The 23342-nt window shown below is 50.5% G+C and overlaps 1 protein-coding gene across 1 annotated transcript in view; it reads left to right on the plus strand.

The window, feature by feature from the left end:
* Nucleotides 1-23342, plus strand: part of LOC144102540 (uncharacterized) — a 62528-nt gene that overhangs the window by 287 nt on the left and 38899 nt on the right. The gene's annotated exons all lie outside the window — the stretch shown is intronic.

Consider the following 23342-nt stretch of genomic DNA (forward strand, 5'->3'; position numbering starts at 1 on the left):
ATGCTGCAAACCTGACCGTACAGCACCTCACCCGCAACACGCCCTGGCGCGGCCGTGCGCATGTCCGCAAGGACGCGTGCGCATGCGGGAAAAAAGTGATCGTGCAGTGCCCTTTAAGCTTCGCCTTTAAGAGTGGAACGAGACAGCGTGTTGCAGCACTGCGACTGACTCTTCCACGGAACGCCATCGCCCGTTCGGCGCGATGCCTTGCCCGTTAGACAAATCGCTCTGCTACGTACAGTGAAACGAACGCGCGGAGCGGCAAACCGCGTAGAAACGCTGCCAGGCGCCTTGCCGAAACGCGCGGGACTCAAGTTGCTGTCGTAGTTCGTCGGCATATCGTTCTCGACAAACCCGACGCCAACGAATATATATATATATATATATATATATATATATATATATATATATATATATATATATATATATATATATATATATATATATATATATATATATATATATATATATATATATATATATATATATATATATATATATATATATATATATATATATATATATATATATATATATATATATATATATATATATATTGTGATTCTCGGTTGGTGGAGGTACGGCGGGGTGGGGATGGGGGAAATATGGGATAGCTCAGCCCGGTAATTGCCTCCATGGAATGGGTCACTACAACTGGGCTTCGCTGGGTAGGGGGATGAGAGAATACATTAGAGGAGGCGGGTCTGGGGTGGGGAAGGGGCACTGGAGGGGGAAGGCCGGCCGGGATGCGGCACAGCATATGGGACGTCCAAAACAACACCTGGGCAGCGCGGGGCCCGCGCGCGCAAGCGAAGAGCATCCTCGGTTGAGACGGCGGCCAAGTGTTCGTCTGGCTCCGAGGTCCAGACGGATCCGGGTTGGGGGGGTCAGCCGTGATTCCTGCCGTCCACAGTTGTCACGGGCGGTCGTGTCCCACCTCGGGAGCCGAGCAGCTAGAGCCGCACACAGGGAGCACACCCAGCATAGCTTCTGCGCCGAACGAACGGGCAGCGAGCCGCAAGCTTCTTGGTGAACTCTGTTTGGATGTGCGCTGCGTTGTTCCCCACTCAACGCGTGATTCCTGAGTGCCCGCACGGCCCCACTGTGCTCGAACGAGACGAGCGGGAGGCGGTGCCGTCGCGCGAGTTGATTCTTGTTGGTAGTGGAAAGGGGGACACAGTGCGTGCATTTGTCTCTCTTCTGAGAGGATGATCGCTGCGCTGGGGGTGGGGGTTAGTGGGAGAGAAACGAGGGGAAGTGCTCGCCGCGCGCCGAGTCGCGGGGGAGAGGGGGTTTGAGTGAGCGAAGGAGCCACGTTATCTGTTGGGGCAGTGGCGTACATTGCGAGGAGGAGGATTTTTCGCTCACGGCCGACACCGCCTACGCCGACACTGCTACACGAGCTCCTTAACGCTGTCGCGTTAAAATCAGTACGCGTTGTTTAGATGGTTTTCATTCTTTATTAAGTTGAGTGGATTGTCTTGTCTTTTTAGTTGTGCACTTCGTAATTGGCTTATATAAGTGTCATGAGACTTAATGGTGTGAATATGGGGGTCTTCGCCTAATAAGCGTTTTTTCGTCTACCACTCGAGCAGTGATGTTTCTCTCCCTCCCATCGAGGGCTTAGGCCTCCACCACAATTTCTTTTTTTTTTCTTCGATGAAAGTTATTCGCTCTCTCTGTGTGCAAAGAGGAGACAAGGAAGTGAGCCGGTGCATGAGGTGAGCAAGTGAAAAGGTAGTATTGGAACACGGCAGCGTTTCGATGGAGGCCAAACGCTGAGCCGCGCGTTAGCTGTGCAGTGTCAGTGCACGTTAAAGATCCCCCGGTGGTCAAAATTATTCCGAAGCCCTCTACTATGGCACCTCTTTCTTCCTTTTTTTCTTTCACTCTCATCTTTATCCCTTCCCTTTCGGCGCGGTTCAGGTGTCCGCTGATATGTGAGACAGATACTGCGCCATTTACTTTCCCCGAAAACAATTTTCAATTTTTTCCTTCTCTCAAAGGCCTTTCCTCTCCTCAAAACAAATGCTTTCGCATTCCTCACCCGCCGCGGTGGCTCAGTAGTTAGGCCGCTCGGCCACTGATCGGGAGTAGCCAGGTTCGAACCGGAGCCCGGCGGCCGCGTTTCGATGGAGGCGAAACGCAACAGGCGCCCGCGTGCTGTGCGATGTCAGCGCACGTTAAAAATACCCAGGTGGTCGAAATTATTAAAGCGAAAGGTTTACTAGGCTATGTCGGCGGTTTCGTGTCATCAAACGGGTGCGGCCATTGTGGGGAACTAAACAGCGAGAACTTCTAATAAGTGGTTATAATCGAAGGAAGATGATGTGAGCATGCGATGGAAAAATTTGGTGACGATCGGAGCACTAGGTAATTAGAGCCAAAAAGTGACCAAAAGTGGGCGTGGTCGAGAACGAGTTGCGCGAAATTTAAATCACAGGAAGTGCAATACCATGTCACGTACCACGTGTTGGAACAGGTGACCGGAAGGGTGGGCAGAGCCAATGAGTGGCGCCAATTTGAATGTCGGGAACTTTAATTCTGATGCGTCGATGTGATGTGGAGTTACTCGAATCCAATCAATTAACATGATAATGTGACAGTCAATGTAGATGAATTAAGGCGCATTCATTGTGAATTAAGGCGAATTAAGCATCCTTGATGTGCTTCAATGTGATTGCAGTTTTACTTTATGAATAATTGAGTAGCTAGAATAGAATGGTATAATTGTGAACAATGCAGTTAACAGTGAATCAAATGATTTAAATGCGAATCAAGTGGACTAATTGTGAGTTATGACTAGGTGAGTGTGAATAAGGGTGAATCAAATGTGAATATAGATGAATTAATGTGCATTCATTGTGAATTAAGGCGAATTAAGCATACTTGATGTGGTTCATAATGATTGCAATGTTGCTTAATCAAGCATTGAGTGACTGGATTGGAGTGGTATAGTTGTGAATAAAAGCAATTAATCGTACATGAAATGAATTAGGTGCTAATCTAATGATTTAAATGCAAATGAAGTGAAGTTATTGTGAATCAATGCGTAAATTATGGTTAGGTGAGTGTGGAGTGAAGTGAATCAAATATGAATGCAGTGAAATAAATGCTAATTAAGTTTGAAATAAGTGCAAGTGAGTTACATATGATTGTGGATTGGGTAATATAATTGTAAATTGACGAAATTAAATGTGAATTAAGGGAACCAATTGTGAGTTAATTGTGAATTGTAGTTAGTTGAGTGTGAATTAAAGTGAATCAAATGTGAATGCATTGAACTAAATGTGAATTAGGTTTGAATTAGGTGCCAATCAGTGACGTATGATTCTGGATTGGGGTGATGAGTAACGCGAATCGAACGTACAGTGATGGGCATAGAAGGGGGTAAGAGAACTGCATGCATAAGAGGAAAGAGAATATAGAGGCAAAACAGGGAAATAGATGCAGAGGGGCAAATAGACGCAAAGAGGAGCAAATAGAGGCAAAGAGGAGCAAATAGAGACGACGAGTGCCGAGGAGGCGTCAATGCTTTCTGACTACTCCAAGGCGGTTGCCGCAGTGCCCTCTAATGTTTTTTCGGAGCCTTCGACTACGGCACCTGTTTCTTTCTTTCTTTTCTCAGTCTCAGTTATTTAGTAATACTGGTTGTTGGTGTATTATGTCGTCACTCCGGAACTCAGTATACGACAATGCACTGCGCATACGCAAGGCTCTAGCAGACAATGCACCTGCTCTTCAGCCTACTGCGCATGCGTGTGACGTAATTGAGCAGCGCCTCCATTATTCGAGAAGAGCGCTCCCCAGGCAATCTTGCCAGACGCCTCCTTTATGCCGATCCGGAAGGATGCCGCCTAAACGCTCTCCTGTGTCTCCAGCAACCGAGCGTGCGCGCGCTAATGAACGTCAGCGAAAGTGTCGTGAAGCGAACAATTGTGCACTCTTTATGTGAAGCCAACAATTGTGTAGCCTTTAATCAACATCTTCACCACACATCAGCGGCACAAGCAGCAGCACCGCGTTAAAGGCTTTCGCCTCACCACACTTTAGGTCAAGAAAGGGCCCCCTTGAATTTTTGCAGACGGACACCACCGCCACATACCACAATGCGCGAATGAGGTGTCCACTGACTCAGAAGTGTCAGTTATGCCCGTCTCCTTCCCCCAGAATCAATGGAGTCTAAACTGGTTTTGAGAAAAATTAGTTGTGGTTTAACTACTGTTGAACCTGGTTAGAGAGCGGAAGCTGTGATGTATCGGGCAACTAGACGCGGCTTGGCGTCCGTAACGGTGAGTGCGTTCCGGACAACTGCGAGCACCGGACCTCGCCGAAGCGCCTGCGTCTTCATTCACGTCCATGCCACTGCAGTCTCTGGCGAGGGCACCCTCAGTAGGCGCCTTTTCAGCGCGCCGATTGACTTCGTGCTGTCACGTGACTTGCACTGCATTGTACCGTACATGATGGCATCCGTGCACCCATTGCCACATTTCGCTAAATTCTTTTTCAAGGTGAAGCTGAAGGTCGCGTCACGAGTTCAGCATTCGTAGTTTTCTGTTGCTATACCAACATATCAACTGATTAATTACGGTAATTAATCTTTATATTCAGTGTCACTTAACTAAGCCAAGTTTCCTGTCTCCACTTATGTATTACATGTGGACTTTGTATGTTTGCTGCAAATAATGCTCATTACCATACTATGATATCGTAATGGTTATACCCACTTTAACTAGTACACGACTATTACTATCTTAGTAACCGCCGCGGTGACTGAGTGGATGTGGCGCTCGACTGCTGGCCAGAAAGATGCGGGCTCGATGCCGGCTGCGCCGGTGCACGGAATTTCGATGGAAGCGAGATTTAAGACGCCCGTGTACTGTGCGATGTCAGTGAACGTTAAAGAACCCCAGGTGGTCAAAATTTCCGGAGCCCTTCATTGCTGCGTCCCTTATAGCCTGAGTCCCTTTGGGACGTTAAACCCCCACAAACTATAAACTATCTTAGTCTAGCGATGCAACGGAGGTAGGCCGCGGCGATGCGCAGAGCTCGGCGCAGCAACTACCTCTTTCTATAGACGCAGATCCGGTTCCTGGGGGCGCCGTTCCTAACCACTGGCAACACGCAGCGAAACATTGGTTCGCTCTTTTCCGCGTCGCAGATAGAAGTTGACGACGACGCTCTGCAGTGCTCAGCGCGAGTGTGTGCTGCAGTTTAATACGAGTCGTGTTCGGCTGCAGCCGTAGCCTAGTCGCCTCGCGCCGTGGTCTTTGAAGTTGACCGGCTCGTGCCACCGCGAGTTCGTCTTCGAGTCATGGATATATGTTTTTTTTTTATTTTTTGAACCGAAAGTTTTACTTGCCTAATAAAATGAAAATTGGTTTATGAGGAAAGTAAATGGCGCAGTAACTGTCTCACATATCTCGGTGGACACCTGACCCGCTCCATAAGGGAAGAGATAAAGCAGGAGTTAAAGAAGAAAGATGTACCGCAGGAGAGGTCTCCGGATAATTTCTACCACCTGGGGACCACCCAGAGATATTCACCTACGTCAGCAAGTACGTCCGCTCGTTGCCTGCCTGTTTAGCATCGCAAGCCCGATCCTCACCACTCAGTCGGCCTGATGCAGCCTCTCCCTTGCCATTCTCCGCCTTTTGACCTTTTGGGATTGACCTCTACGGACCGCTTCCTTACACTGATGCTGGCAACCGCTGGGTTGCTGAGTGCGGGAACTGCTGAGCGGCCGCGGGCGCGTCTTTCTGTCCGAGGTCGTGGGATCTATGCTCAGGCAATGCAAGGTCGCTCACCATACCGCAACGGCCTACCATACGCAGACTAGCATTTGACGGAATGGTTTAACCGCACCTTGGGCGATATGCTGTGCACGTGCGTGCCTTCCGACCATTCCGACTGGGACAGGGTCCTCCCCTTCATCACCTACGCCTACAGCACCGCCACGCAGACCACCACTGGCTTCTAAGTGTTTTTTCTCCTCTGCGGGCGAGAGCCTTCCTCACAGCTAGATACTGCGCTTCCTTACCGGCCTGACGAGTCTGAGTGCACCAACATTTCAGAAGCTTCCTAGCATGCCGAAGAGTGTCGTCAGCTAGCTCGGTCGTTAACGTCCGGCGAGCAGGGGTGTCAAAAATTCTGCTTCGACACCACCCACACTGCCGACAGTTTTTTACCCGTCTCTCGTCTGGCTACGCGTGCCTTCTACCACACGAGGCCTCTCTTTAAAGCTTCTCCCCAAGTGTCACGGACTTTATCGCGTCGTAGAGCGCATTTCCTCGGCGAACTACATTGTAGACCCGTGACAGTTCAATGCCGATGTAACCGCGATGCTGTTCATGTGTCCCGCTTGAAGCCGTGCGATGACCCGTGTGTTTTGTTGTCTCTCTGACTTGCCAGGATGGCTTCGCCTTCAGCCGGCGGTGATTGTAACGAGCAAGGTGGACAGTAACGGCAGCCGCACCGCGAGCGCACAGCGCGAGATCGTTATCATCATCATCATCAGCCTTACTACACCCACTGCAGGGCAAAGGCCTCTCCCATCTCTTTCCAATTAATCCTGTCCTTTGCGAGCTGCATCCACTGTTTGCCTGCAAACTTCTAAATCTCATCCACCCATATAACCTTTTGCCGCCCCCTGCTACGCTTACTTTCTCTTGGAATCCACTCCATTACCCTTAAGGACCTGCGGTTATCTTGCCTTCGCATTACATGCCCTGCCCAAGCCCATTTCTTTCTCTTGATTTCGACTAGGATGCCATTAAACCGTGTTTGTTCCCTCACCCACTCTGCCCGCTTTCGGTCTCTTAACGTTACACCTATCATTTTTCTTTCCATGGCTCGCGGCGTTGTCCTTAACTTAAGCTGAACTCTTTTCGTTAGCCTCCACGTTTCTGCCCCGTATGTGAGTGCCGGTAAGATAAAGCTGTTGTACACTTTTCTCTTGAGGGAAATTGGTAAACTGCCACTCATGATCTACGAGAACTTGCCATATGCGCTTCCGCCCCCCCCCCCCCCCATTCTTATCCTTCTATAGTTATCTCCCTCTCGTGATCCGGATCAGCTGTCACTACCTGCCCTAAGTAGACGAATTCCGTCACAACTTCCAGGCTCTCGCTGCCAATTGTGAACTGTTGTTCCCTTGCTAGGCTGTTGAACATTTCCCTGGTTTTCTGCATGTTAATTTTTAGACCCATCGTTCTGTTCTGCCTGTCTAACTCATTGATCATGATTTGCAGTTCACCTTCTGAGTGACCCAGCAAGGCAATGTCATCAGCGAATCGTAGATTATTTAGGTATTCTCTATTTATTCTTATTCCCAACTGTTCCCAATTCAGGCCTCGGAATACGTCCTGTAAACATGCGGTGAACAGCATTGGCGAGATCGTGTCTCCTTGCCTGACGGCCTTCCTTATTGGAGATTGTTGTGCTGATGGTCAGAGGTCGGACTGCCATTTTGGCTAGCTCTCCTTAGGCTGTTTCCCCTGTAAATCCCGTTAGACTGTTAACAATTTGCACATTCTGGCCATCAGCGAAAGGTGCTAGAAGCTGCGTTTTGTGATTAAGCATGAAATTCCGGCAGCTCTACTGACTGACTGATGTTGCTGAGAGGAAGAAGGAAAAGGAAAGTGCATGGACCTGCCTACTGGCTCAAGCCGAGCCACGCTCGCTGCCACGTGCAGAAAGTAGGAGGGGGAACACTACGGCTGTTTTTTCAGTGTGAAAGCACTTCTAACCACACACCCCGGGTTTCAGTGGTGTGTATCTGTGTATGAGTGTGAAACGTCCCGTAGCAAGTGTAACTGGCTCACTGCTTCAATACACACCTCAATCTCGCTTCGAGTAGCCGGTGGCGTCCATGTAAAAATTGAGGAAGTATGTGCCTTTCCTTATCTCAGAACCAATGGAAGGATTAGAAGAGATTTTTGTTTGTTTATGAAGGAGGGAAAAGGGCTCAGGAACTATCTCACATATCTCGGTGGACACCTTAACCGCACGGTAAGGGAAGGGAGGAAGGTCGGAGTGAAAGAAAAAAGAGGTGCCTAGTGGTGGCGCCGGAACAGTTTGAACAACCTCGAGATCTCCAATGTGCACCGACATCGCAGAGCACACAGGCGCCTTTTGATTTTACCCTCCATCGAAAAGCGGCCGCTTTGGCCGGGTTCAAGTCCGGGAACTCCGGCCCACTTGCGGAGCCTTTGTTGATGTTGATGAAAGTAAAGGCGTGTAACCGGCTCCCTGTGTCAGTGGACAGAATCGAGCTTGAAGTACATGGCTGTGGTGTTAAACTGCAAAAACTATGCTTTCGCACATTTCGTGCTTAGTAACGCTGAACCGCGAGCTATTTTTTTAACTACTCTGAGGTACACTTCGTGGAAGCTCGTGTGAATGAGTGAGTAGTCAAGCACAGTCGACAGTACTCGTGTGAGAACTCGTACTAGTGTGAGTACTCGTGTGATTAGTCAAGTACAGTCCTATCTTCTTGCTACTTTTGTTTTCGGTGGAATTGTGGTATAAGAAAAAGGTGCTGCAATGCGAGGAGGTGCAAGCAAAATCACGGGCCGTTTACCATGGGGTCAACAACGAATTATCGTGCGCTAGCACCATCAACCCTTGTATTGCATGATTTAACTTGACTTTTGTTTGGTTTTGCTTGATCTGAACTCGCTTACTTTGGCTGATATATCATATGATGTAAGTTTTCGGAATATTGCATCATTTTAGACTTCTACTGCGGTGGAATTTGTCATTGTCAGCATTCACGGACCCGTGGGAGTCTTGATTTTGCTCCAGGCGCAGAGGTGCAGCGGCTGAGCTACGCGCCACTGCCCTGCGATGGCAGGTGGCAGCTGGTTATGACATCACAACGGCACGCGACAGAACTGACCCACGTGCTAGAAGCAGGCTTCAGATAGACAGACAACCGCTTTTCGGCGTAGTGAAACCGCTAGGGGACGAAATGGCAAAACAGGAATCGTTCACTCCAGGCTCGGGGAGTTGGTGATTAATGTTATTCAGCCCAAATGCTGCATTTTAGCCACCCGTTTGATTTCCGAGTTGCCTGAATAACGGTTTACTCTAAGCTATGGCACCAGATCCTCACTGCAGCGGAAGGCCGGCATCGCACTGAAGAAAGACACTAAAGAAATAAAAAAACTTAGCAGCTGGCGCAGGGCAGTGGGATCCGAACACGTGGCGGCGCTAACAAGTCAGTTCCGCTGGCCGCTGCATCATACCACTACGCCACCACATCTTTTTTAAGCATGATATTCATTACATTGAAAGTATATTCCATTTACATTAAATAATTTAGAAAGATTTGAAGAAACGCCATGAAACACACCGAAAACATACAGAGCAACAGAGCGCTAGAGCGAGGAATGCCTGAGCACATCACCAAGGGGGAGTGCCACTCCGATTTATAGTCGGTCGGTTCATACACTTCCCTCAGAAGAACAAACAACTAGGAGAAATCCTAACACCCGGGCTGCAATGCCGTCGTCTTCGTCACGTACCCAGTCTCTTACGCTTTTGTTGATGAGGAAGAGGGAAATATTTTATTACAGAACTGTACTGTGCTCATCTTCTTGAGTGGAGCCTTCAGTCTAGGGCTCCCATGTGCCGCCGCTGTATACTGCAGGCAGAGCTGCCGTCGCTGGTCTAGCGGGTTCGTGCCGGTCAGAGCGGTCTCAAGAAGAGCTCTCAGTCCGTGGCCCAGATAGCCACCGCTATTTTCTCGGCACACTTTATGAGCCGGCGCTGGTCGGTCGGCTCCGTGTTTGAGAGAGCATCTTTCCTAGAGGAAACGGTGAGGAGGGTTATGGGTGAGACGCCGTCGGGTGCTGTTGTGCAGGCCCAAGCGGAATCATAAAGTGTAGGCCGGTGTTCTTCGTAGCTCGGGCATTTGTCCAGGTAGAGGGTGGGAAAGAACAATTGTTGTGATTTAGGCAAAGAGTAACGGAGTGGATTCCTAGAGAAGGCAAGCGTATCATGGGCGGCAGAAAGTTAGCTGGGCGGATGAGATTAACAAGTTTGCGCGCATAGGGTGGGCGCAGCTGGCAAAAGACAGGGTTAATTGGAGAGACATGGCAGGGGCTTTTGCCCGGCAGTGCTCGTAGTCAGGCTGACGACAACACTTATATTGCGTTACATATAAAGTGCTGAGTTAGACTGCACTGCGAAATGAATATGAGTCATGAGTCACAACTATGACTATGAGTCATGACTAGGCCTTTGTACGTTTAGTTTCATCGTTGATGACTACATGTTAGCTACATGTGTTGTGACAACGCACACCGGTCTACTTTAGCATCCTAATTTCGTGCCATAGATGACGGCAAACGGCGAATTTCTTACCGTGGACGGAGAAACACCCGCCGCGGTGGCTCAGTCGTTAGGGCGCTCGGCTACTGATCCGGAGTTCCCGGGTTCGAATCCAGCCGCGGCGGCTGTATTTAGATGGAGGCGAAACGCAAAGGCGCCCGTGTGCTGTGCGATTTCAGTGCACGTTAAAGACTCCCAGGTGGTCTAAATTATTCCGCAGCCCTCCACTATGGCATCTCTTTCTTCCTTTATTCCTACCTTCCTCCCTTCCCTTACGGTGCAGTTTAGGTATCCACCGAGACGTGAGACTGCTATTGCTCTATTTCATTTAATAGGAAGCCACGAATTTATTTTCGTGCGCAGAGGTGACCAAAGCACGCGATCCGCGACCGAACTGATCTTCCGCGCGGTCTAGCAGCTGCGGCGCTGATCAATAAGCGATCAATGCGTTTGCGCATCGGAGGGTCAGGCAGAGATCACTGTTGCCAACCATCCCTCTCTTCTCGATGGCCTGAGCGTGACCTTTCTGCGGCTAGAATTCTGCTCTAGTGGCTTTAGTGGCACTCCCACCATCGTTACTGTTCCACTATCTCGTACCGTATTTCTTTCTCTTGAACAAGGACGAACGGGTGTTAATTGGTGTTTATATAGCGTTGTTCGAAAGCGACGGGCCTTCACACTATGCGTACGTCGCTGCGATTTATGGGCGTATGGAATGATGAATCAATATTTATTAAGCCCGAAATAAATCGGTGGTGCACGCAGGCACCAGATGGGGTGGTTCCCTGGTTACGGGACTCATATGTTTCCAGCAGCTCCTGGCCCCTGTCCGTCAATGCGAGCTGAATCGGTAGGGCGGGGCTGGATAACAAGGTCTCCCATCGCTCAAGGGGTTGGGGATTGGGGGCGTTGGCGGGAAGGGGAGGAGGGGGGTCTTGAGTTTTGTGCACTCTGCTAAGAGGTGCGGCAGGGTGCCCTTTTCTCGTTTGCAAAAGGGACAGAGCATATCGTGTTCCGCAGGGTACATGCGGTTCATCAGTACGGGATGTGCAAGCTATCCCGCTTGCGCTCGACGCAGGATCGTCTGTTGTTGCCTGGTGAGTTTGGGGTACGGTTCTGGCTGTCTGCACCTTTCCTCGCGGTACATCCGGATAATGTCCCGAAAGCTGGTGACCGGGTGCGGTACCTCTTCCGGCCCGTGCTCGGCACGGATTGACATTTCTCGGGCATGGTAGTCGGCGATGATGTTGCCTGCTACCTGCGAGTGAGCCGGGGCCCACGCGAGCTCTATGGCTCTTCCAGGAGGCTTGCACTTGGATGGAATGGCTCGAGCCGCGGAGGAGATTACCTCCCCCCCCCCCCCCCCGCGTAAGCTTCCGTAGACTGTCATTGAGTAGGTGACCACGGTGTCTACATTCGGTTTTGCGAGTGCGAGGGCCACGGCCAATTCTTCGGCAACTGTGGGTTCTGTTGTCTTCAGAGACGCGCTGACGATCAGCCTGTCTTTTGACAGCCCCCACCGCTGCACGGTCGCTGTGTTTTTGGATCGAGGCGTCCGCGTAGAGTACCCTGGGGTTCTCTTCCAGCTTCCGGGCTATGGCTTTGGCTCGCGCGGTGCGCCTCTCGTCGTCCTTGCCCGGCATCATGTTCCTGGGAAGAGGTTTGGTCTCAATGTTCGTGTTCCAGTCCTCCGGAAGGGCCGCCATGATGGGTACTGGCTCGATCTGCCATTCTATCTTGCGTAGGACGGCTCGTCCGTGTTCCGTGGGACTGAGCCGGATTCTCTGATTAGAGGGGTGGGCTTCGATGAGCTCCTGCACCGTGTTGTGGGCGCCCATGTCTAGCAGTCTTTGCGTGGATGAGTATACGGGCATGCCCAGTGCTTGCTTCGTTGCCTTACGAAGCACCGTGTTTAGGGTGTCCCTATTCGCTTTCGTCAGCTGGAGATATGGGACAGAGTACGTAACCCGCGACACGACGAACGCGCGTACCGGGCGCATGGCATCGTCCTCATTAAGGCCTCGGTTTCTGTTAGATACCCACCAGTAAAAGTGGGTACAAGCCACCCCCGGTCCGGCGCCCGGCTTCTTCAGGGTGTTGCATTTGGGTTGTAAGCCCCACGGGTAGCGTTGGCCTGGCGGCCTGGGGCAAAGCTGGAAACATCCGAAGGTCCCGGCAAAGGATGAGTCGACTGGCAACAGAACAACTTGTTTATTCTGGCATCTCAAAAGAGCAGCCGGTCAGGGCGACCACGTTACTCGAAGGGCGAAATCGAAGTCTCTCTCGCGTCCGGCGCAGCTGTCTTTTTTTATACCCTCGGAGTCGAGGGCAAGAGGGAACGGCTTGGGAAGAGTCATCCGATACGGCGACGCTTGAACATGTTCAGGCGTGACGGGCGCGTCCGCCAGGCCGGCGCCGGTCAGACCTCCTCGCCTCCCAGTTGAGGAGCTCCTCTCCCCGGCTGCCGCGCTTTGACAAGCGTGGGCAAAACAAGCACACACACACACACGCACGCACGACGACACGTGGCACTGAAACATGCCTGGACGCGCTTAGCGGGAGGCGTCGCGGCGGCGATGAACGAAGCCGCGGCGTCCGTTGCATCCGCGCCGGCTATACCGCGCGTCGTAGGTAGGCGAGACGTAACAGACCGCCCCGCCGGGAGAAGGAGATCCCGATGGTCAGGGGACTGCATCCGCTGTCCAGAGGGATGTCGCTCGATGATGCTCGTAATCGAAACCGATCGTCCCTCGACGTTGCTTGAGCGCAGCGCACAGAGAAGGCCTCGTTCTCGGGTTCAGGATCACATAGGACACTGTAAAGTCACTTCGGGAGAGTTGCCATTTTTGTGCTCGTTCCCAGCAAGCGTTAGAACTACGCCGAAACGCAACCGCTCAGTCAGCAAGCACGAGACAACCCTCACTAAGCTCTGCCAGGCTCTTTCCCCTTTTATACTACTGCCTAGTTCCTTACAGTAGTCAAGCAGCACTCAGAACGCGTCCACAAATTGGAAAATTGCACTAGAAAGCACATAATCACTTTGAAACACTAAACAAAAGCAATATGTTAAAAATCCTGCCTCAGGAAGAAAACATCAGTAACCAACAACTTTGAGGCGGATTCCTACGTTAGGGGCTTCGACTTAAGCCATCGGCGTTACCGCTGAGACTCCCCTTTTTGTAACGCACCTCAAAGGAATATTGTTGCAAAGCGAGGCTCCAGCGCAGGAGGCGGCCATTTTTGGGAGAGATGTTCTGCAGCCATTGGAGAGGGCAGTGATCCGTCTCAATGATAAACCTCGAGCCGGCTAGGTAGCATGACAATTTCTGAACGGCCCACACGAGACACGCACACTCTTTCTCGGTGGCGCTGTACGCCTGCTCACGACAGGTCAGCTTACGACTAGCATACAGGACGGGGTGTTCCACTTCTCCATTGTCCCTTTGGCACAGTACAACGCCCATGCCTCGCTCACTAGCATCGCACTGAACAACGAACCCTTTGGTATAGTCTGGCGATCGTAGCACAGGCTGGCTTGTTAGGGCGCTCTTTAGGGCGCTAAAAGCTCTCTCCTTTGTCTCGCTCCAGACGACTGTTTGGGGCTCTGTTTTTCTTAGAGCATCCGTCAGGGGAGCCGCGATATCGGAGTACCTGGGGATGTACCTCTGATAGTAGCCGGCGACACCCAAGAACGACCGAATATCGGTCTTCGTGCGCGGTTGCGGGAAGTCTCGCACAGCGGCCACCTTTATTTCAGAGGGGCGGCGACGACCCTGTCCAATCACGTGACCGAGGTAGACAACCTCGGCCTGTGCTAATTGGCACTTGGGAGCTTTGACTGTCAAGCCCGCTTCGCGCAGGCGGGTTAGCACTGCCCGCAAGTGTGCCATATGCTCAGACCAGGATGCGGAGAATATCGCTACGTCGTCTAAATACGGTAAAGCGAATTCTTCCTGTCCTCGCAACACTTTGTCCATGAGGCTTGAAAAGCAGTATGGCGCGTTCTTCAAACCAAAACTCAAAACTTTAGGACGGAATGTTCCCATTGGTGAAATGAACGCCGCATACCTACTAGCCTCTTCTGTAAGTGGAACCTGCCAATAACCCCTGACAAGATCTAGGGTGGAAATAAACTGAGCGCTACTAACTTTCTCAAGGCGCTCCTCGATGTTAGGGATCGGATAAATTTGATCCTTAGTAATGGAATTAAGCCTGCGGTAGTCGACGCAAGGACGAGGTTCCTTGCCCGGTACCTCAACTAAAATCAAAGGGGAGGTATAATCACTCTCACCCGCCTCAATAACACCGAGCTGTAGCATTTTCTTTACCTCAGCCTCCATAATATCGCGCTGGCGGGGTGACACCCGGTACGCCTTGGATCGTACTGGCTCTGGGGAGGTAAGTTCTATATCATGCGTAAGGACAGAAGTCCTACCAGGCCTCTCAGAGAACTGACCTTGAAACTCTTGTAAGAGTTGGTGTAGTTCGGTTCTCTGCTCAGCTGACAGCGGTGCTTTAATGATTAAGTCACTAATGACCTGATCAGTGTCTTCCCTGTTCGTCACTGAGCCTAGTCCCGGAAGCTCGACCGGTAGCTCTTCTAACTTTCCCGTGTCGGGCATTTCCTCTCCAGTACCTGGTGCCTTCAACGCTACAGGCTCAATTTTATCCATTTCTGACGTGCTCGGAATATCAGCTTGCTGCGCCTCCGACCCTTTCTCATTGTTCGACAACGTCGGCCCCGCAACCACCGCCTTTGCAGCGAGCTCCCGAACTCTCGGTCTGGTTAAGGCCTGAACGCTAGCCTCACCAAACAAAAGCCCCTTCTCGCGCAGGAGGTGATCGGACCTGTTCGAAAATAGGTACGGGTACTGGGGGGGCAGCCTAGATGACACTACGGCCTCCGTCTCAAGTGCTCCGAAAGGTCCTTCAATAAGCACTTTTGCTACGGGCAGACACACGCTATGAGCTTCCACGGCTTGCTTGATCCATGCGCACTCGCCCGTGAACATATCGGGTTCTACGTAAGAGGGGTGAACTACATCCATTGTAGCTGCGGAATCACGAAGCACTCGGCACTCTTTCCCGTTCACGAGGAAGTCTCGCATGTAAGGCTCGAGAAGCTTCATGTTCTCGTCAGTGCTACATAATGACAAACACACGACTTCTCTTTTTGTTTCTGGACACTGCGCCGAAAAGTGACCCGGCTTCTGGCACGTATAACACACGCGCGCTTGCCTCGCCTCGAACCGCTTTCTGCGTTCGGCTTCGGCTGCCGCCGTCTCCTTACGTTCGGTCGGACTGCTTTCACTCGCATCCGCACTACGCGTGTCCCCCCTTGCTCTCATGGGTGTGAACTTCGGCCTCTCAGACTTGGAGCCAAATTCACCCTTTTGACCGTCCTTAGCTCCGCGAGCCCGACGCGTCACAAACTCCTCGGCTAGCTCGGCGGCTTTAGCCACTGTACTAACGTCTGGCCTATCCAAGACCCAGTACCGCACGTTCTCAGGTAACCGACTATAAAACTGTTCCAGCCCGAAACACTGCAGAATTTTCTCGTGGTCACCAAACGCTTTCTCTTCTTTGAGCCACTCCTGCATGTTTGACATAAGCCTGTAGGCAAACTCTGTATATGACTCATTTCTGCCTTTTTCATTTTCGCGAAACTTCCGACGGAACGCCTCCGCTGACAGCCTGTACTTTTTTAGCAGACTTGATTTCACTTGGTCGAAATCCTCTGCCTCCTCTCTCTTCAAGCGAGCGACTACGTCGGCCGCCTCGCCGGGTAACAAAGTGAGCAAGCGCTGTGGCCACGTTTCCCGAGAGAACCCCTGCTTCTCGCACGTTCGCTCAAAGTTAACCAGGAACAAACCAATGTCCTCTCCAAGCTTAAACGGCCGCATCAGGTCAGTCATTTTGAACGATACCCGTTCTCCTGCACCGTGTGCCTGACTTCCATTACGAGCGCGTTCCATCTCTACCTCGAGACGCTTCATTTCTAAAGCGTGGTCGCGCTCTTCTTTCTCTTTTTGCTCTTTACGTTCGCGCTCCTCTTTCTCTTTTTGTTCTTTCCGTTCGCGCTCCTCTTTCTCTTTTTGTTCTTTACGTTCGCGCTCGTCTTTCTCTTTTTGTTCTTTACGTTCGCGCTCCTCTTTCTCTTTTTGTTCTTTACGTTCGCGCTCCTCTTTCTCTTTTTGTTCCCTCTCCTCAATGGTCTCAAGGCATTCCGACAGCTCGTCATCCTCAGCCTCCAACTCAAGAATCGCCCTCAGCAGTTCTGGTTTTCTGAGTTTGTCTGAGACATCAAGACCCAACTCTCTTGCAAGCTCCAGCAATTTCGGTTTGCGCAACGACTTCAAATCCATGGCTGCTCCGAATGCTGCTTTCTCTACTGCCTACTATTGTCTTGCCGCAAACTAACCCGGCAGCAACGACAACCACAATTACCAGCTCTGTTTCTGACACTAACAAAAGCCTGGCAAAACTCAGAAGAAGAAAGTCCCGCACTCACCAAACCTCGCAGCCACGAATTCAGCGCAGTCGTTCCGCTGCAGGCAACCAGTCATCACACAGGGCTCGTTGCACTGCTCCCGGATGGTCGTTGTGCTGCTCAGCATACAGTTGACCGCATATCTTCGCTGCTGGCCTCCGTTGTCGGGATCTCACCGCTGGCAACCAGTTGTTGCATTTGGGTTGTAAGCCCCACGGGTAGCGTTGGCCTGGCGGCCTGGGGCAAAGCTGGAAACATCCGAAGGTCCCGGCAAAGGATGAGTCGACTGGCAACAGAACAACTTGTTTATTCTGGCATCTCAAAAGAGCAGCCGGTCAGGGCGACCACGTTACTCGAAGGGCGAAATCGAAGTCTCTCTCGCGTCCGGCGCAGCTGTCTTTTTTTATACCCTCGGAGTCGAGGGCAAGAGGGAACGGCTTGGGAAGAGTCATCCGATACGGCGACGCTTGAACATGTTCAGGCGTGACGGGCGCGTCCGCCAGGCCGGCGCCGGTCAGACCTCCTCGCCTCCCAGTTGAGGAGCTCCTCTCCCCGGCTGCCGCGCTTTGACAAGCGTGGGCAAAACAAGCACACACACACACACGCACGCACGACGACACGTGGCACTGAAACATGCCTGGACGCGCTTAGCGGGAGGCGTCGCGGCGGCGATGAACGAAGCCGCGGCGTCCGTTGCATCCGCGCCGGCTATACCGCGCGTCGTAGGTAGGCGAGACGTAACAAGGGGTGTGTGCTTGGAGGAGGCTCCGCAAACACCGTTGCGCCCCTTCGAGGCAAACCCAGTTTCGAACAAGTTAAGAACTCTGCTCAGCTTCATTGTTGACGACTTTCAAAATCGCCATATATTCTTGAGCCCTACAATCAGAAATAAACGGTCAATTAAGTAAATTTATTTAGTCAAGCGTTGATTTGCGAGCACTATCAGGTATATAATGTCCTTCATGCTGTAAAATCAACTTGCCAAAACCGCACTGTCGTATCGGTCACAATTTTTTGCAGAAAAATCCGCAGATATTTAGAGAAAACACCTGGTATGGTGGCGGGCAGCAAACAGGCCCTGAGGGAAAAAACATATGGCTGGGTTATGCGCGGTGTACTACCTAGTGCTACAAGCTTAATTACATTTGAAAACAAGAAGGATCTTATGAATGGAGAAAGAGACCCCTTCTGCTGACCTTCCATCTCCTTCCACCGTCCATCGCGGTTTGTCTGAGGTCGCGACGCGAGGCACCGACGTTTTCGTGAGGAGACATGTGCCTTGCGAGCTTTTATCTCGTGAACTATGCCGCTAGTAACTGTCACCGCAAATTCTAAAGCAATCCCAATAATGCATGAGCAGTGGAAGAGATCTCTTCTATTTTAGTGATTTTAGTGCTAGAGAGTGGTGCAGTGTTGGTGTAGACATGGCGAACTGTCCTCTCAATAGTTTGTTTCCGCACATTTGTACGTTCTCTATGTTTTTCAGTGCAATAAGACAGCGCGAAAATCGTTGTCGACTTTCTATGGCTATGTTTATTAACGTGTATGATACGCTGACACGAGCAGGCGGCAAATCTACTTACGCTTGTGGCCACAGCCTTTACAGTGGGGCGTTGACGCGGGGCTAAATCGCTTAGGTCTCGAGTGCAATTTTCACAAATAGGCTTTTCGAGATAGAATTCTTATTTTTTCGCAATAATCTATAGCGACGGCAATGGCGGGGTCATAATACATTGTGAGAATTTAATCACTGGGGCATTCAACTAATATCGGATACTTGGCTTTTTAGTTTCATTCATTAGCGCTGGGTTGCAATTAGATAATTGTAGTGGACAGTCAGGGCGCAGTTACACGGACTTTCGGAATGCCTTCGAACCGAGTGTCATTTGACTCGACTGCCGAACTTACGCTTCTACACGGAACGGCATTCGGTTCAGATGATACTCGGGTCCATGGGGCTCCGCGGTGACACTCGAGATTTTGGAATGCCTTCGAAACGCGAACACAGCCCGCACCGACCAATAATAGCCTTCGGCCTCACGTCGCCCCGCCCACACCTGCGCCACACTACTGTTTTCGGCTTTGTGGCTGTTTTTTCTGCTGCTTGTTTAGGAAAAAGGCTCCTGCGCTTGCTCAGTGAGTACTTGAAGATAATAGTCCACCACTGAGCGCTTACTGCGTGATGGTGGAATTTGACGCAGGACGCCGGTGAGGCTGCGCACAGTCCTCGTTTGCGTGGCATAACACAGAATCTGCGCTTTAGTTCTATTAAGTAATCTCTCCTCTTTTATACCGGTGTTACCTGGGCTTGTTTACGAAGTGCGGCAATCTGTGGAGAGCGCCGATACGATCGCACTCCTGAAGGAAACACCTGACAGCCGGATTGTTGACAGCCGGGTGTAGGGCCATTTGCTCTCGCTGATTGTCCCTACCTTCAACGTGGCCGGTGCTTGATTTTAAACCACTTTAAACTGATGTATTATATTCGGTGTATATTCTCTCAAGAGAAATGTGTACAATTAGCATTATCTTACCGGTACTCACCTACGGGGCAGAAACGTGGAGGCTGACGAAAAGAGTTCAGCTTAAGTTAAGGACAACGCAGCGAGCCATGGAAAGAAAAATGATAGGTGTAAAGTTAAGAGACCGGAAGCGGGCAGAGCGGGTGAGGGAACAAAAGCGGATTAGTGACTTCCTAGTCGAAATCAAGGCGAACAAATGGCCTGGGCAGGGCGTGTAATGTGAAAGGCAAGATAACCGCTGGTCTTTAAGGGTAACGGTGTGGATTCCAAGAGAAAGTAAGCGTATCAGGTGGCGGCGGAATGTTAGGGGCGTATGAGATTTAGAAATTTGCAGGCATAGGGTGGATGCGGCTGGCAAAAGACAGGGTTAATTAGTGAGACACGGGAGAGGCATTTGCCCTGCAGTGGGTGTAGTGAGGCTGATGATGATGTGATATTCGGTGACCTTTTGCGCTAAATAAAACATTCAACTTTTTATCCACAAGCTGGTAACTTCAACGGCTCCTGCTGGCCGTAAAGCACTGCTCGGCAGTCTGGGTCACACCGGCGCATCCCGTTCATTATATGAGCGTTCTGCGATGTCTACTTCGGGTCACTGTTATCAAAACTACGCTCGTTGAACGTTATAACTCGTTGTGAATTCGCTCTCCATAACCACCTAATTCATAGACCGATTTCCTCGCTGTTTCAAATTTAAGAATTTGACAAGCGTATATCGCTGGTTAGCAACCGTATGTCGAGATGTAAAATGTAGCCCCTCGTTTCTGTTACTTTCATTACGGATAATGCAGGAACCCGAATATATCCACACCGTCGCCTCATTAGCGCGAGTTTTCGCCGAGCCGCCGACGTGCCAAGGACATGAGGGCTGACCGTCCAACAATTGGATTCCTTGGTGCCGCTGGCCTAAAGAAACGTCACACTGCAGTGATATGCTGCTCGTGATCGTGACGGCGCCGTTGTTGGACTAGTGTGACCGCGGTGACCGCCACCATCGTCACTGTACGCTGAAAATGAGCAGAAGTTTTCGAATGTGGCTGGAAAGTGTCATTTAGTACCGCGGGAGTCCGTCGAATCAATGCCACTCCAAGTCTCGAATGTTATTCGACTCAGATGCCATTCGAAACTACGACTAAGACCGGAAGCGGGCAGAGTGGGTGAGGGAACAAAAGCGGGTTAGTGACATCCTAGTCGAAATCAAGGCGAACAAATGGGCTTGGGCAGGGCATGTACGGCGAAGGCAAGATAACCGCTGATACTTAAGGGTAACGGAATGGATTCCAAGAGAAAGTAAGCATAGCAGGGGGCGGCAGAAGGCTATGGGGCAGACGAGATTAAGATGTTTGCAGGCATAGAATGGGCACAGCTTGCAAAGGACCGGGTTAATGGACATACATGGGAGAGGCTTCTGCCCTGCAGTGGGCGCTGTCAGGCTGATGCTGATATGCAATTGCCCTCGGCGCCGTGAGGCAAGGAATTTCGGTGGTTCAGATGCAGGCAAGGGTCTCGCCGGCCGCAAAGCGAGCGTAACTATGGCCACTCCCGTCAGCTCAAGCGGCGCGTTGCGTTAGTCCTTTCTATAGCTAGAGGGAAAACACGAATGGATTGTGGAGCCCGCGCTCCGAGCTGTCACTCCATGAGCGTGGCTATGCGGCCTCCTTTAACCCTTCCCTTACAATGTGGTTAGGTGTCCGCCGAGATGTGACACATACTGCGCTGTTTCCTTTCCACAACAACCAATTTTCAATTTTTAGTATTTCTCCTCAGGTGTCACGAGCTTCTTCGATGCGTCTGGACGGCCGAAATTCCTAGCTTCGTAGTACTAAGGGCGCCTGCTTTCTGTTAGATCTAATAATTCATGTTGTCTACTCCGATTGTCCGCAACTGTTCTCTAATTCCAACCATGCTCCTACGTGCTAAACGCTTTTCAGATTTTTGGGAAATACTTAAGTAATCTACTTCCCTCGCATGCTTTTTCACGTCCAGCAGTGCTTTCGCTATGGTCGCGAAAGAATCACTATCTTTGAAAGCATGTTTTTGAAAGTAAGTTATGTTATCCCTCGAAAACACTGTATATTTGTCCTGCTTTCACTGGCAGCATGGGATTACTTTGTATGCATGGCAAAAGAAACAACGAGTAGTTTCGAACACCAGAGGAGCAAACAATCACGCGCTAGGCTAGAGGAAAAACTTTCGTCTTGATAGTTCATACACTGCTCAATCGCTAGTCACTGGAAACATAGCAGGTCCCGATGTGTGCCTCTCAGCTAAATCATGGATTCAGCTGCTCTTATAATGTTTTCTTGAAGCAATCGTCGAGAGCAGATTTCCCAGGATGAAATTTGTTTGTGGAGTCATAAGCATACATTTAGTCAAATGCATCACACCGCACTCAATGCGACGCATGTTCTCGTTTCCTCAGTGTCATTTGTGACAAGTTGTCGGCTGGTCCCGTCGATCGCACACAGTGTCGTCATCAGCCACGCGATCACCTAGCCGCGCGATTACCTAAACTCATCTTGGAATGGCTCGCCGGTGGTGGTGAAACTGTTTGACATCTTGGGAGAGGGATAGATGTTGTTGGTGTCCCTATTCCGGAGCTTCAGTGATTGTAGCTCCTCCTCGTTCTCTCTCGAAGAGTTACTCCTGGTTGCCGAGGTTTTGTTACTCGGGTTAGTGTCCACCGAAATGGGCAGTAGTAGTGGACACTTTCTGTCCACGGCACGCATGAAGACAAGTAATTCTTACGCATTAACATAAGCGAGAAGATTAAACGCATCTTCTTTCCACACGCTTCGTAGTATATTCACGCAGTGCATAGCACAGCGCAAAAGTGGATCAGCATTTCAACTTTCACAAGACGCGCTACGGCCATAAACCTGACACCGGTTTGAGGTGGAGAGAGCTGCCTCGCACCCCTCAGTAGCTGATTGAGCAATTAGTTCGATTTCCGTATGTTCTTTGCAGGCCCACACAGTACGATATAGGAACGCCTTCTGACCCCAATACTGGCATTCCTCACTTGCTGAAAGATGCTAGGTCTATGGCTTGTAGTCTAGACGAGTGATTAAAAGGTTTGGCTTTGTAGTCGTCTGAGGTGAACTTCCTGTTTTTTGCTGTGGCCCTTAGCCGGAGGTGGATACCTTCTACTTTCGAGTCTGTGGTGTTGCAGTAGGTCTGAATGCGTAATGAGCATGTTTCAACACTGGCCCGTCGGAATGAAAATGAAGATTGGTTTGGTTTATGGGGGTTTAATTTCCCAAATTGACTCAGGCTCCGAGGGACGCCGTAGTGAAGGGCTCCGGAAATTTTAACCACCTGGGGTTCCTTAAGGTGCACAGACATCGCACAGCACACGGGTCTCTAGAATTCCGCCTCCATCGAAACGCGACCACCCCGGCCAGGTCCCCGCAGCCCGGGTACTCCTGCTCAATAGACGAGAGCCTTAACCACTGAGCCACCGCGGCGGGTAGGACTCAATATGCAGTATGTATTTTAGAGCAAGAGCACTACTCATCGCGGTACAACTTCCGATTTCGATGTGGATGAGACAATGGCCTTCAATACCTCACAAGGTCAAACCAAACTTTACTGTTTGTGGTATGGCCCAAGCTATGATAGTATGACCACATGATCATGTGACTATGACTATTGGGTACCTGACTTTGACCTTGACATTTGATTTGAGACAGTGGGCATCACATCGACAATGACCTTCAATGCCTCAAAATCAAAGCGAACTTAACTGCGTGGTCGTACGGCCCAAGCTATAGTAGCATGACCACGTGGTCTTATGACAACATTGAGCATCTGACTTTGACTTCCGACTTGACGCTTGACCTTGCCATTTGATTTAAGCGAGTGGAGACCGTACTTAACAGAGCTATCGCTCATATACCTAGGTTCAAGCCACGTTGAACCCCAGCCATTTCTTTTGCTCTATATGCAGTATCTCTGTGATATGTCTTTTGTGGGATGCCTTTTCAATGTTGTAT

The sequence above is a fragment of the Amblyomma americanum genome, chromosome 8 (assembly GCF_052857255.1).
Source record: "Amblyomma americanum isolate KBUSLIRL-KWMA chromosome 8, ASM5285725v1, whole genome shotgun sequence".
Lineage (NCBI taxonomy): Eukaryota > Metazoa > Arthropoda > Arachnida > Ixodida > Ixodidae > Amblyomma > Amblyomma americanum.